The sequence below is a fragment of the Wolffia australiana genome, chromosome 1 (assembly GCF_029677425.1).
Source record: "Wolffia australiana isolate 7733 chromosome 1, ASM2967742v1".
Taxonomy (NCBI): Eukaryota; Viridiplantae; Streptophyta; class Magnoliopsida; order Alismatales; family Araceae; genus Wolffia; species Wolffia australiana.
In genome coordinates this window covers 9,915,315-9,931,214 of record NC_135835.1, presented here as the reverse complement: position 1 = coordinate 9,931,214, position 15,900 = coordinate 9,915,315, and positions in this window count along the sequence as shown.

Here is a 15,900-nt window from a genome sequence, read left to right as displayed (position 1 = left end):
GACGGCTGTCGTCTGACGGCGCGTTCAAAAACTTGGCTGATTTTGTCGTCTCCCAAAACTATAATTTCCAGCTGGATCCCGTGACGTAGTTTCTTCCATAAAGAGGTCTCTTAAATGCGAGTCTGATGAGTTTCTAACGTTCACGTCCTCCAAAATCTTGATAGTTGATACGCTTTTTTATTATCGTTGCGGCGCCTCTGGTCTGCCAGCCCATACTTTGAGCGTGAATACTCAACTCCGAGGAAACCAAAACTGCCAAAAAATTATTTTCAATAATTTTTCCAACTCCCGAACTTAACTTGTCATGCACGCGTCTCGCGGCGTGCCATCTGTTAACCACTGCGGCTAGGAAGTATCGTCATCAAAGAACTATTGGGGTATTTATTCTCTCTTTCCTGTGGTCTCTCTTTACTACTATTGATAGGAAGAGACGTATGGCGTGTTCGAAAGTTTTTCTACGTCGCCTTCGTTGGGAGAGATGATGCTCGGGTTTTGCGTATTAGGCCGCTATTTCATGTCGTTAGGCTCATCGGCTGCCCCTTTTTCGACGGCCATGTCTCCTTCTCCCTGTCGTAGTCGCCGTTGAGATCCACAAATGGCCGATTCAAGCTTGCTTGGAACGAGTTCACGGCATTCTTATCTATCTACAGATCTTAATCTTCATTATCTACTATGATTCACTTCCAATAATTGCAGTTTTGAATGGAACTACTCCGCAAAACACTTACAAGAGGGCTTTCCCATAACATTTGTCGATTTATTCGACCTCATTTGTTTTATCCTTATCATGGTTTGCTAAATCCACTCTTCTGTTTTCCCGCAATTGATTCTCGATAAAATATGATGAAGTCGACCAAGTCAGCTCTCGTAAACTTGGATCAAAGCATATTTTAGATGACCTTAGAAATGGATAACTTAGGTAGATTAATAAGTCGAGTGAATATCAAACAAAAATTTCTAACATTTCGGTTGACTTGAAAAAAATAAAGACCGTCGATAAGACGTTACTTTCTATGTTTTAGGAAAGAATTATGGGGTTTATTTGTAAATGAAACTTTGTATTAGAGATATTCTAATTTTTTGCAGTTTATTAATTATGTGATAAAATAACATGTTAAGAAGGGTGTGTGATAAAATGTTGACTTTAATTTGATTTTGGCTGCATTTCGTGGGTTTCTGTTTCCAATGTAACTTTTAACAAAAGACCTGGATATTCTGAGGATGACAGAGAGGAATCTCATTGCCAATACTGAAAAATTGCATGAAACATATGCTCGCTCGCCTATACCTCCACATAACGTATGCAATAATAGGAATGATTATTGGAGACTTAAAACATGGATATGCAAGAATGAAAATACCATATGTTTTTTCTATAACTTCATGAATCTAGGAAATCTCGCTCACTCTGTGTTGTCTGGTTTGACATAAGAAACACCATAAAAGATTACGAAGGGTTATAACCATAAGTTTCTTCTTTGGATCCTTCTTTAGACCGTTCTCTCTAATCTCAAAGTGGTATTCATCCGCTGGCCGGTTTGGTAGAAGACTATAAAATTCTAGTGTGGAAGAAAACAAGGCCTTTATGTTTTGGTCGAAGATAACTTGTCACATCAGAGATAATGGAAGGTTATGGATCTCTCTTTAGCCCCGTCTCTTATTACTTGAAGGTCTTCCTCCACCAATAGGTTTTAAATCTTGGTTTCAATGGGACTCCTTAGGAGATTGTTGTTCCTACTAAATTTTGGAAAAATTAAGTTACTAATGAGGGGAATAAAAGAAGTTGTCGTTGATTTGAACTAAAAAGAGAAATTTGACATTTAAAAACATTCAAGTACTTAATAATAATATTAATAGTAACCAGCTATCTAATAAGTCTGTCTAGTCTTTCCACAGAATGGATGTAGGATATATGGATGGATACATGGATTCTTCAAGATCTGGGATAATATCTAATGTTGTGTGGGCATAATGATTTATTCAGTTTTTCACTAATCTCAAATTTTAATGGGGTAATTTAATTTTCTCGTATCTCGAGGATTGAGATTCAACCTCGGTGTTATCTATTCCTAAGAATCTCTATAGGTCAAAAAGAACATTTATGAACATCATTTATTTTAGTAATCATTTAAGGGCTGCAGAGATTTATTTCCATAGAGTAATAATAGGGTTATATCAGTAATTTGGGTTGAGGATCAGCTTAGGTGAAATAATTAAGATATATTTAGAGGTAATAATGATTTTGACTAAGAATATCTAAACTCAAACAGTAGTCGAGATTAAGCATTATAATTGGATATTTATATTTTATTTCATACTTTGTACTTAAAATTTGCAACTAATTTCTTGGAGATAGATTTAAGCTCACCCTATTTTATTTGGAAGATGGGATTACTATAGCATTAGCCTCTTATGCCAGAATCATCAATCTTTTAAATTCATTCCTTTTTCAAGTTCTTCAAAAATACCCTTTCAAGCTCTTAAAAATTGAACAAAAAGTATGCAACAAAAAGCTCAAGGAAAAAAGGTCAGGGTTCGATGTCCACATATGAAAATGTCTTCGGCATCCAACTTTTTGTTACCAACATTATCTCCAACATTGAAAATGACATATGTGGTGATGAAAATTACTAGAAATATTCTGATTTGAATGATGGATGACTGAAGCTACTTCATATATCATTTTCTTATCATGATTCACGTTAGTTTTTTTCTCAAACCAATCATGAATATCTAGTTCAATACTTATTGTGAGTCTTGTTGCCGATTCTTCAATTACTTCTCATACATCATTCTCTTATCTGGTATTCTGTAATGCTACTATCAATACTACCTATACCCAGTATTTTCTTACCTCTTTTAATATGTATATATATTCTTCATATGACCTCTTCCCCCTATAATTTTACAACTCTCTTGTTATATTCTTACTATACTGTCTCTTATGCATCTCATTTATCAATATTTACTTTGATGTCGCTCTCATCTTCTTACCCATCATATCTATATATTCTCAATACATTGCAATGTATCATTCATGTTTTCTTAAAATATTCATATTATCCAAACGAGGAGTATTCCTCCCATGAATTTCAGATATTTTAATTATTATTTTATTCTCAATGTCTTCCTCTCTTATTGGTATTATCTTATCATATAATTACTAGAAGTGAAGCCCTCCAGATAAGTTAGGAATTTCTCTTCCTCGATCTTAGTTTATTCTTCTTTTCACTTTGTACATTATAACTATATTATCACTATCCAAATACTATCATCCTCTTATATTCTTTTATGTACGCCACTTTAAACTTATATTAATTTTAATAAGTTTCTTACTTATCTTTATCTACTAGTGATTTTAATTTAATTTTTTGGACTTATCCTGTCTCTCTCTGGAAAATATACCATATCAAAAACCTGCTAACTCAATAAAAAATTACTATAATTCATCCATATTTCTCCCATTTAATCATATATTAGCCTCATTTTTATTGAAATTTTATTACTTTGAAATTAGGGCTGAAGTAATATATGGTTCAATAATAAATGATTATTAATGAATTGAGATCTATGATGGAAATATATGCGGGCAATAAGCCATTCAATCATTCCAAATCTTACTTAATATTCATTGATACAATATATGCATATCATGTACAATCATTTCTTATAGTGATGTCTATGAATAAATTTTATGATGGAGTAAATAATGATAGATTACAATAAAAATATTTCTAGCCTTTAAACATATGTTCTTTATATTACTATTCAAAGGATACTCAAGAAAAAAACCAAAATATCTAAGATAGAATAATATAATCTAGTCCCACTCATATGATAAGTATGATCAATCCCACATGCATTAGAGTGGAGATATTAAGGTCATGCAATGGGTGAGCTTTAGGAAAATAGTTCACCAAATTGGTATGTACAAATTCTTGAATATTGTTACATCTAGCTAGCGATTAGGTTGATTCATGTTATGGTTGTTGATAACACCCTAAATTCGGTCTTTATTTCATGCTATTAGCACAATTTTATGCATTTAAAGAGCTTAAAATGGGGTTGTTATCATATATATACATAAATTTAATGTTTCTAAGTGATTTCTGATTTTTCCCTAATTTTCTGTTAATTTTATACATTTCTGAGATTTATTTGAGCTTGAAATAATTATTTTAAATGAAAATGGCAGGTTTAAAATTTAATTTCGAGCTTAATTATTATGGGGATGAAATACTGAATTTTATAGAATTTTATGGAATTTTCTAGAATTTATTTAGGATTTAATTGGATTTTTCAAGATTTTTTTAAGTGAGAAATGAATTTTTAAAGAGGAAAAGGATATATTTATAATAAGAAAATGAGTTTTAACGCAATTTCTACTCTTCTAGGGGCTTTTCGTAAATTTCAGTTGCAAATATGCACTGAAAAACAGCTCTCGGTCGTGTATGCAGACGTAAATATATTATTTAAATAGTTACAGGGTTGTATTGCAATTATTTACTATTTTTAAATAATTTTTATGATAAATCAGAGGAGAGAGAATGCGCAAGGGGCATATACACAATTATTTTTGGGCGGCGCTCAGCAACAATTCTAAGCTTTCTAAAGAAATTTTCCGCAAAAAGGAGAATTCAAAATGCGTCCGCCGATGAGAGGACGACACGTCATGGCGTGTTAAAAAAAGAAATGAATAAATAAATGAATTTAAATCCAATGGCTTAAATTGGTTTAAAATTCATTTATTAATAACTTTTGATCCTGAAGTCCGATTGAGATGATTTTTTATGGATTTGCTCGTCTTGATCCCTCTTGCTATCTATATGATTGGATCATTCAGATCAAGCCTACATTGATAGATAAAAATTAATTACTAAACGGGGTTAAAATGGTGGTTTTGACCATGTAACCTAAGTATAAAAGCTAAATTTCGAGAGGAGGTGCTCATTCTTGATGGTGCTCTATCACAGCTGCAAGAAAGAGAGGAGCTCCAGCTTGGATCAACCTATTTGGTACTTTTTCCTTCTTTGTATTTGAACTTTTGGTGTATTTTGGATGTTGTTAGTTGAATTTCTTAATCTTTCTTCTTGATCCCTGTCTAAACTTCTAAATTGCTTGGCTTGAGCGGAATGTACAAGCCCTGTCTAGGATTTAGAGGAGAAATTGAGAGATTTCCTAGCTATTCCAAGTGCATATAAAAGAAAACTATAAAAAAACTTATAAAAAGGGTTAACATTCTAGGATATTAAAATTTCCATTTCATTACCCAATAGAGTAGTTATTACTGAATTGTCAAACCTAAAGAACCAACCAAAACACTTATAAATTTTCTTCTTTATCTCTCTAATTGAATTCTTTGGTCCTTTCAATTGGATCAATTAAGTCAACTTAGAGCCCCTTATTTCATCTACTCCTCTCATCTCTTCTACCCCCCTTTCCAAATTTCTCATCTAATTAGGGTGATTTAATCTCTGTTGAAGATTAAATTAACCCCAATTAGGTTCAAATTATTCAAGAAGAACATCAATTGGATTCCTTACTAGCTTCCCTTGGACAACACTTGTACTTATCACTACACATCTTAAGTGGAGTTTTCATAAATTTTATTGTATAAGCTAAAATTGACAACGACAAGGGTTTAAAATTGCATAAAATTTACCCCTATTTTTGGCTTATCAGTTGTGAAAGTGATCCTTAGACTTGAGTCACCAGATACACCTTGTGGAGGTATGGTACGGTTTGATTGTGACCTATAAATCATTAATGATACTCAAATTAGTCCTAACTTGAATGCAACGAGAAGTTTACAAAGGTGATTGAGTGGTCATTATGTGATCATTCACTCTTGGTGTAATAGGATACTGACGTATTCAAATTCATGCATGTACTTTATCACTTTGAAGGTCATATGTTGTTTACAACATGGAATTAGTATAGATATTTCTTGATATGATATGATCCAATTCCATTGCATGCATCAGTTCATATATCATATAAAATTTTCCATTTTTATAAATTTAACATGATTATGACAATGATACAACCTAAATATGCTAAGTAAAAAAAATATAAATAATGATTAATAAAGAAAAGCAAAGAGAAAAAAGGGGGCTATGGCTTAGAAGGAGCAGCCAAGCAGCACCGTAGGCACATCCACAGCTGCCGGTGCTAAGACAATAGCCTAAGGCCAAACCTGTAGCTACGGACAAAGAGAATAGACCACATCACAATTAGGAAGGTAAGCAAGTGGTGTTTTCCTTTCTTCCTTTCCATTGTCCTTTTAAATTCGAATGTCATATGGTTTGAAACTTATAAACCAGTGATGAATCTTAAATATTTCGATATGGGATTGGAATAACTGGAAGTTCAGAAGAGTGTGGGCCGGGCCAAGGAAAATACAAAAAGAGTCATCTGAGCCCGGGGGCCGTCGCATGAATAAATTATATGGAGAAGTAAACTATTGGGCTCCGCATTGACCCAGGCGAAAGCCCATGTCGAAATGGCTTTTTTTAAAGACAACGTTCTAATCTTGACAGGTCATATTCTTTAAGAAGATCAAATGATCAGATTCAAGTTATTTACTGAATCAGTGGTGGGCGCTGAAGCAGACCAATGATGCAAGACAAGCAGAGATAGGAGTTGATGTGGATAACGATGACTAGGTAAGGACCACCAGAACTTAGGAGGGTCCATGGCTATGATTTAATTTTAGTCGTTGAACCCTCCAAGATAGGCATCTAACGGCCCAGGGGAAACCTCATCTTCTACTAACCCTGGTCACCATCTCCATCGCCAGTGACCCGATTTCAGTGATGAGCAAGTGAATTCTACCCAACCACCACCGGAAAACAGCATGGAATAGTCCCATATCAACCATGGATGTCCTTGGAGCATTCCCATCCTATAAAACCCAAAATTTCCTGCCTCGAACATTATCTTTCTTGCCAAATTTGAATATGAATGATGAAATATAGAAGGGGAAAGATCCTCCTACTTTTTATTTTCTCTTGTTCTTTCAGTTAGTGGTGGTGAGAGGACGGTGACCAGAAGAGATCTCTCTGAAAGAGTGATAGAAGAGGAGAGACATGGGCGACTAACCTGGAGGACTAAGTTGCATATCTTGGGAGGTCTGGAGCCAACGATAATCATCCCTCGCGACATCGAGATATGTTAAGTTATGATTTAATTCATATAGCTCACTATCACATTAATGAAAATGTCTAAGGGAGAGAGAGAATTTATAGGATATTTAATAAATAAATTTCTCCCTACTGATTTTATTCAAAGCTGGAAATATTTATTAGGAGAGTATATGTAGATTAGAGAATTAAGCTAATTTTTTCCAAATTTTTAGAAGCCTATTTATACTAGAAATTCTGAATAAACCTTTTGAAAAGACTATGAGTATGCAGTGTTTGATGAAATGCCTGAATAAAGGAGAGTAGTTATGTGGTATCTTTTATGCATGACTCAAGTTATTTTTTGGTGCCTTTATAACCAGGAAATAAATGGGATGAGACATGTAACTCTCTATAGTTGTTAGGTATTTTTAAAATATTTTTCATTGGATTAGAAATGTTAAGAAAAATTGATTAAATCTGTTTGAGGAAACCCACACAATAGCAAAATATTTTAAAAATACCTAACAACTATAGAGAGTTACATGTCTCATTCCATTTATTTCCTGGTTATAAAGGCACCAAAAAATAACTTGAGTCATGCATAAAAGATACCACATAACTACTCTCCTTTATTCAGGCATTTCATCAAACACTGCATACTCATAGTCTTTTCAAAAGGTTTATTCAGAATTTCTAGTATAAATAGGCTTCTAAAAATTTGGAAAAAATTAGCTTAATTCTCTAATCTACATATACTCTCCTAATAAATATTTCCAGCTTTGAATAAAATCAGTAGGGAGAAATTTATTTATTAAATATCCTATAAATTCTCTCTCTCCCTTAGACATTTCTACAAACACGTAGTGGTATTCTTTCATTCTCCTCATTTTCTGCTTTATTTTCTTGGTTTATTGCTATTCTTCATCCCCCTAACAACATCTTTATATTCCCTTGAACTATTTTCAGAGATATCTTCCACATTTTCCTACCTGGAATTCAAATCATTAGTCTCAAATCATTGTTAATGTCATTGTTATCAATTCACTTCTATCAAATAATATTTATGAAAGTTTAATCTCACTCAAAGATGTACAGGAGAGAGTAAGGTCATCTCCTCAGGGTTTGGCTCTTAGAGATGGAATTGGCTAATGATTCCTTGCGTTCTAAATCATTAGCCAATTCCATCTCTAAGAGCCAAACCCTAAGGAGATGACCGTACTCTCTCCTGTACATCTTTGAGTGAGATTAAACATTCATAAATATTATTTGATAGAAGTGAATTGATAACAATGACATTAACACACCTATTTTTTCTCTATCAGATAAATCTCAAGGAAAATGATGTGATGAACTCTTCAATACGGTAGTCGAGCATTAGAGTAGTTCTCTGATGATTCCACGATGCATCAGTAATAGCTGGGATGGTCGATTAGGTTTAAATAGTTGATCGTACCCACTATCTAAGTCATCTTATGATTATCAAGTAGGTGGGGGATTTTATGTACATGTACTTGGACTATGGTAAAGGTTCCATGAGAGAGTTTGTAGACTCTTTTATAACTTCAAAAGCATTAGGTGTAGCTTCATAACCCACATGATGACAACTCAACCAATCGATTAGCTTAAATAAATCCCAATATTAATTCATTTGTATATCAATATATATAATGAATATGTTGGATAACAAAGACTATTAGGCGATTTAAGAATTTTTTTTGCTGGCAAAAATATGGTACCAAGTACAACCAACCCAAGGGTTGTGCTCGCAGACCGATCCAGCCGTACCCTTGATGTCACTCAGGGGGGTTTTACATATATAAGGTCGAATGTTTAGAATCATTTATAGGTATGGAGGGAGCATAAATATTCGAATTACACATGGACCCAACTCACCCACGCCCATGACACAAAGGAAAAAGATACAATAGTGATCCCACTGTATGTTGATGTGGAGACTTAGGTGCCAGAAGGTCATTTGTATCCCACCCAAGTTGACGATGCGACATTAGCAATACTAATACATGGGCCTGGAGGGTAATACACAAATAGTCTATTGGACGTGGAAAATATACTTAAAGTTTAGGGGTTTTAGAAAAATTTCCATGAAGTATAAATATGAGAACTCTCCGAATGAATTTCACCCATGTCATATTTCTTCAGGTGCCTATCCTTCTTATCACTTCTATCCTCATGTAATCTCATGTTTTGTGATTAGAGTGCTGAAATAATGAAGGTGGATCAATAATAAAACTCATTGAGAAGGTTGAGATTTGACATGATGAGGATCAAGTTGATATTTTTGGGTTTGAGAACCTTGACCTAGATGAAACACAAGTGGTTCCTATAGCGGAGGACTTGAAATAGAATCAAAATGGCATCTACAAAACTAATGATCAGATCATCTTGGCATTGATGAAAGCCGTATTTTCTTGGATCCTTAAATGAGACATGTTGAAATGGACAAGTGTACATCCTCTAAATGTATCCACGTAGTCCCTGGCATGTCGAATCTCCTCCATCGCCTTGATGAGATCCTTTCACACTTCTTCATCATCGTTATGCCGTCCCAATCACATCAGGAATGGAGAGGAGATATAGGGAGAAGGAAGAAGAATGGGAAGAGCCGTGAACAATTATGGCTTGGGTGAATTCTATTCAGGGCTTTCCTTTTTTATAATAATTGAGAATATTTTATAAAACTCCCAGACTTGAAGTATAACTTCTAATGTCCAAAATACCATTTGCATGTGACCCTATAGGCTCGCATTATCAATCTACTTAATGAATCTAACAACCTAATAACCTTTATTCACCCTCCAAATTAATTAACTAAATCATAATATAGATTAATGAATGACAAATTAATAATAATATAGTTCGTCATCTATTTGACACCCTTAAGATGGGTAAGGGTATTGTCAACAATCAAACTCTAGTGGTTCATCCGAGTCAGTATTGATGTAGTTGAAAATATTAGAGAACTTTTCTCTAATATTCTACTACCTTGAGCTTCCTTCAAAATACTAGGACTTCATCGCATAGTCTTCCTTGAGTTTTCTCTTGTTATGTCGAGGGTAGATGACCCCATCTTGACCACGTGATCATCTTCATGTACTTCTTGATGCACCCAAACTAAGACTGTTAGAATCCCATGAATAAGAACTCATAGGTTATAGTCAAAGTAAAACTTTCTGTCTACAACACATCTTTGGTGTTTCAGGTTTAAGGACCACTTACACAATCATGACATGAATCAACTGGATTGACAATTTGGTATACTACCATTCAGGGATTTGCATTGATCAATTCACCAAAATCTTTTCCCTAAAGAGAAACTATATCCATCCTTACTATTTTCACACTAATGGCTATAGGACCGGCAATACTCACCATATGAGTGATACTTGATAGTGTCAGTATATACAGAAACTTTGATGTCCTTATTAAGCATCCTTTGAATAGGAATATTCAGAACACATGCTTAAATATTAGTGATCTCCGTATTAAAAACTCATCATAATTTACTAAATCTGATCATGTATTCAAGGATTTCATCATAAGCATCACACATGCATTATCATGAATACAGTGCATTAATGAACATGGATTGACTTATGGAATGTGCGATCAGCTTGACAACCGCATATATTTCCATCAGATACATCTAGTGGTTGGACATGAACGGCTCCACACTACTCATTCAAGGAATTGAGAAATCATGGATATGATTTGGGAAAAGAGTACTTTATTATCATGTTTTCAATTATTTGAAAGGACAATTTTGTGTCTTAGTTAAACAGATCATTAGAAGATCCTATTTATCATGGTCTCAGAAGCCAACATTATTATTATGATTAAATGAATTTATAATCTCCTCCCTTCACCTATTGAAATAGAGATTAATCAAAGGAAATATAGATTTAGTAACTTGAGCTCACATTAACTATAAATATTTCTCTAGTGGCTTTGCTAGCATGTCTATGCTTGTGCATTAAACATAAGCACAAAAGAAAACACTAGAGGGAAGATGATGTTGTTGTGAGTGGGGTACATCATACCTCAGAAAGCTCAATTATATACTTTGGATTGTTTTCCCAACAATTTTTGGGTTTTAGTTTGCAAGATGCATGCATGCTTATAAGTGATCAACTGAACTTCTTATGTATTGAAGGATTAATATAGCTTTACACATCGTATCTATGACATACCAAGAGGGATGTGGGTGCCCAAATTTTCATTGCATCATATTTTGTCATACTACTAATGTCTTTTCTAGATTTGGTTCTCTCTTTTCTCTTCTCTGAACATGTTCCTTGTTAACACTCTAGAATAATGTCTTCCTACATCACATATTCTTTTTCCTTGCCATGGAGCTAGTTGGAACAACAAAAACTTTATTCAATAATTAATTATAATTCCCTACTCCATTTACAATCTCATAGTATCATTATACTCATGTAGTTCCCATTTAATATCTTCAATGTACACATTATCAAGTGAAATTTCAAGCAAGGAGATATTCATAACAAGTGCATAGACACACTTCTATAAAGTGATGAAACCCTTTTCTTTGACATCAAAGTGGTTGTTGAAACTTTAATGATAATTCATATAGTATCCTTTGTATCATATTTCTGGATATGGTAAAAAATTCATTCCTACCTTTGGAGTTTATAGAACTCCCAAAGCATTGAGGAACTCCTTTATCCTTTCACCTTCGATGATGATCACTTATTCGTCCATGTTGATGATATGTGATTATTCCTTAAGAAAATTTGTATATGAATTATGAAGTATTCCTCAATGTTCCATATTTGAGGATGAAAAATTTGTATAAAAAGATATAAAGAAACCTCCTAATGGATGTTCCCTCAATCCAGCCAGTAAATTATAGAACTTGAGTATTGCTTAAAATCTTGTAAATGATATCCCACCAATATTGTCAAAGGTATGAAATTAGGTTTTGATATATTATCTATAAAGAGTGTGAAAATGGATCCCATTGATTTCAAATTCATTTTCTTCTCTCTTGGATAATTTGTGATCTTTGACGAGATGCCAGTTTGGGTATTTTTATGTTACTATATTTTATTGAACATCCTCTAATATTTTTGTCTGGAAAGTTGATATTAACACATTTTGTCAACTCTTTGATGAATGTGATCATTTACTGTATGCCAATATTTATCACTATGCATACATGAATTTTATTTCTTAATTTAATGTTTTAGATAACTAAAAATAAGATATGATGCTTGATAATTTAACCCTAAAATTATTATGGATTTTCCATGAAGCTAATATCAAATTTCTAGGTGTATATTTTTTTTTTGAGATTCTATTTCATAAAGAAATGATTTATATAAGTGGGTATTAATTGGGGATTCAACTTAATCAATCAAATGTTTGATCTGATTGAGCATTCAATAGATCAAATCCAAAGTCACTCATTGGGGCGAAATCATTTTAGTGAATCAAAAATCTAGATTGAAATAATATCCTTGTTTGATTGAAATATGTGATCTGTTCGGAACATATTTTGTTCTATTCCATCAAATCATTGATCGATTCAATTCAATTCTAGCCCCAATCCCTTAAGGTGAGAAAGAAGCTTGAGTTAACTCGGATTTCAAGAAGCAATGGTATGTCGCACATAATGAAAGGGTCAAGTTGTGCTGGCATTGTGCAAGTGCCAGATGTCATGGCCTGACAATGTCTATTGCAATCACCACTACAGATTGCTTGAGCCCATCTCGTTGGTTGTATTATGTCTGATTCAGGATCAAAACAACATCTGTTGTAGGACTAAGATCCATCAACAGAAGGGGAGCGAGACCTACGCAGAATTTCCAAAATGATTTAAAAACATCTTAGTGCACCCCGCTTCAGAAAAATGATGTTGTTTTTTAGCTCAATCATGGATAAGTCTAGCTCTGATACCACTTTTGGGTTCAATAGCCATTATTTACATGATCCTTTAAGGATTCACATGGCAGAAGACATTATAAAATAGTAAAGGCTCTTTAAAATTATTGAAAACACTTTGATCAAATCATAATGATCATATATGTAATTTATTGGTTCCTCAAGCGGGTTATCGCAGTTTGTTCAACGCCCCAACCTCTAGATGTATCTAAAGTATCCTCAACACATCAAATCTCCTCCATCTTGATTCAAATTAGTATATATCATCATTTTTTTGCTCCTATCACATCAAGAGAGAATGGCACCCAAGGAGAGAAGGGAGGATAAGGATGGCACCAGAATAAATTTTTCATGGGTGAATTTAACTCAGCATTTATCATAATTATAGTTAATTATATTTTTATAAATCCCCTAAAATTTAAGCATATCTTCAAGCATCCAAAATACCATTTGCGTGTGACATTTTAGGCTAATGTATTAGAAAAGTTAACGACTCCAAAGGCCCAGTAACTTTTATTATCTGTCCTTATTAATTATTGATATCAACATATAGGTTAATTAATCAATGACCAACTTAAACCATATGGGATAAACGATTAGAGAGCTCGTTGTAGAGAGCATAATAGAAGGACGACCCCCATCCTAGAGATTCGACAATTTTTGATATCCAGGGATGGAAGATGATGAAGATATTATATATACTTCAATGGGAAGACTGTATGGCTGGAACTTAGTAGCCACATCATCATAGGATAGAAAAATCATGTTAAATTTGATGGATATTATGTGGCCTAAAAGCTAACCCCACTTAAATGTATCATTTATGTTCATTGAAATAATCTTATATTCATTATATTACATTGTGATGCATATAATGAAGTCCTTGAATACATGGAATGACTACGTGGGTTGTGATGATATTATACTATAATGATTACTATACTTTAAACTTGTAATCAAAACATTACCATTAGAAGGAGACTTGGTATGGACATAAAAATATTAATATATATATCATTTATGTTCATTGAAATAATCTTATATTCATTATATCACCTTGTGACACATGTAATGAAGTCCTTGAATACATGCAATGGCTACATGGGTTGTGATGATATTATACTATAATGATTACTATACTTTAAACTTGTAATCAAAACATTACCATTAGAAGGAGACTTGGTATGGACATCCAAATATTAATATATACCATCACTATCTAATCTCACTCATACAATGAGTATGGATGATTATGTAGCCATTATGGTGATGAAATTTAGGGTAGATAGTGGGTGCTCTTTATAGAAAGATTTCAATAAAGTGATCCATATAAATATTTAAATGATATTATACCTGAATGATTATCAGGTTGATGCATGCTCAATTTTATAAGTGATCTTTTAGACCTAATACACCAAATATGCCTTATGGATGGACGTTTATTTGTTGAGTAGTAAGTACATGTATTTAATTATGGGATTCTAATCTGGCTTAGCTATGATATAGCAATAATATCCATAAAAATTTCTTTGTTTTGAAAATAGGACCATCCACACTCATTATAAGAGGAGATTGACTCAAGAAGTAAGATTTAATGAAATCCCTATCCATGACAATGGAAATATTTGATGGTTTCCACCACCTATGAATATGAACTAGAATAAATGGTTAGGATTTTCTGATTAACTGTACCCGAAGTGATTTGAGACTCTTATGCAGATGAAGGATCCTACATACATGTATATTCTGACATAATGCTTTGTATCTTATGGAGCATGATGTATAACGTGACATCACAAGGATTGATAACTCAAATGATTGATTAGGTTAAATTAACACTTAAAAAATAATTATATATTTTCTTGATTTAAGTTGACCAGGTTAGCAATAAAGTTAATTATAGTTATTGAATAAAATCATATATGCGCATATAGGGTCACAAACATAATATTTTTGTAACTTGGCGAATGTAGTCAAATATTTAGGGATTTTAATGAAAAGTTATTGAAGAGTATAAATAGGGGAGGGTGAACATTTCTCGTGCCTATGGGGGACCTAGGTTCCCTCCCTTCTTTTGGTTTCTTAAAAGGCTGCCATCTACTGAGATCAGATGATGATGATATCCTCTCAAATTTTAAGTGCCACTGTTTGAAGGAACAATAAGGGGATCAAACATTCTGATGATGACATGGATACATCTTGAGGCTGGAAACCTAAATGGCTCGAAGAGACGTGTCCAAGAACTAGCAATGGTTGATTTTATTTGGAGCAACGTGATGTGATCATATGTTTATTTATTTTTAATCATTTTCTATCCATTTCATTTGTGCTATGTGAAACAAATTTGAATCATCAATTTAGTCTAAAGGTATTAGGAATGAGATAGAGAAATTTAAACTTGGATTTAAAAAATATTTATATATTTTATAATTTTTGAATTAAGGGTGATCTTGAGCTTGAAAGAAGCTTATACATTAAAATTGAGATAAAGGGAATCACATAAAAGAATGAGATTTTGACTTTTACATTCATTTGAAGAATTTGATATTTCTTTGGGAATCTATAGATAAGGGAAATATGTGTTAAGGAAAAAAATAGGAAGGTAGTGAGTGTTGAACTGAACCTAAGTTTTTAGATATATTTTTTTATCTCACTTAACTTATTTCATAGATATTTCATATATATTTTCTCCATGAAACTAAGTTCATGGAGGCCTTGGAAGTTGATGATGGGAAAAAGATACCCAAGGGTAACTACGAGGGCCCTAATCTGTTTGGGTTTCTACTGTGGCGGTCGGGCTCCCGACACTACATCTGTTACGCGGTAGCCACATACTAGGACATGACACACA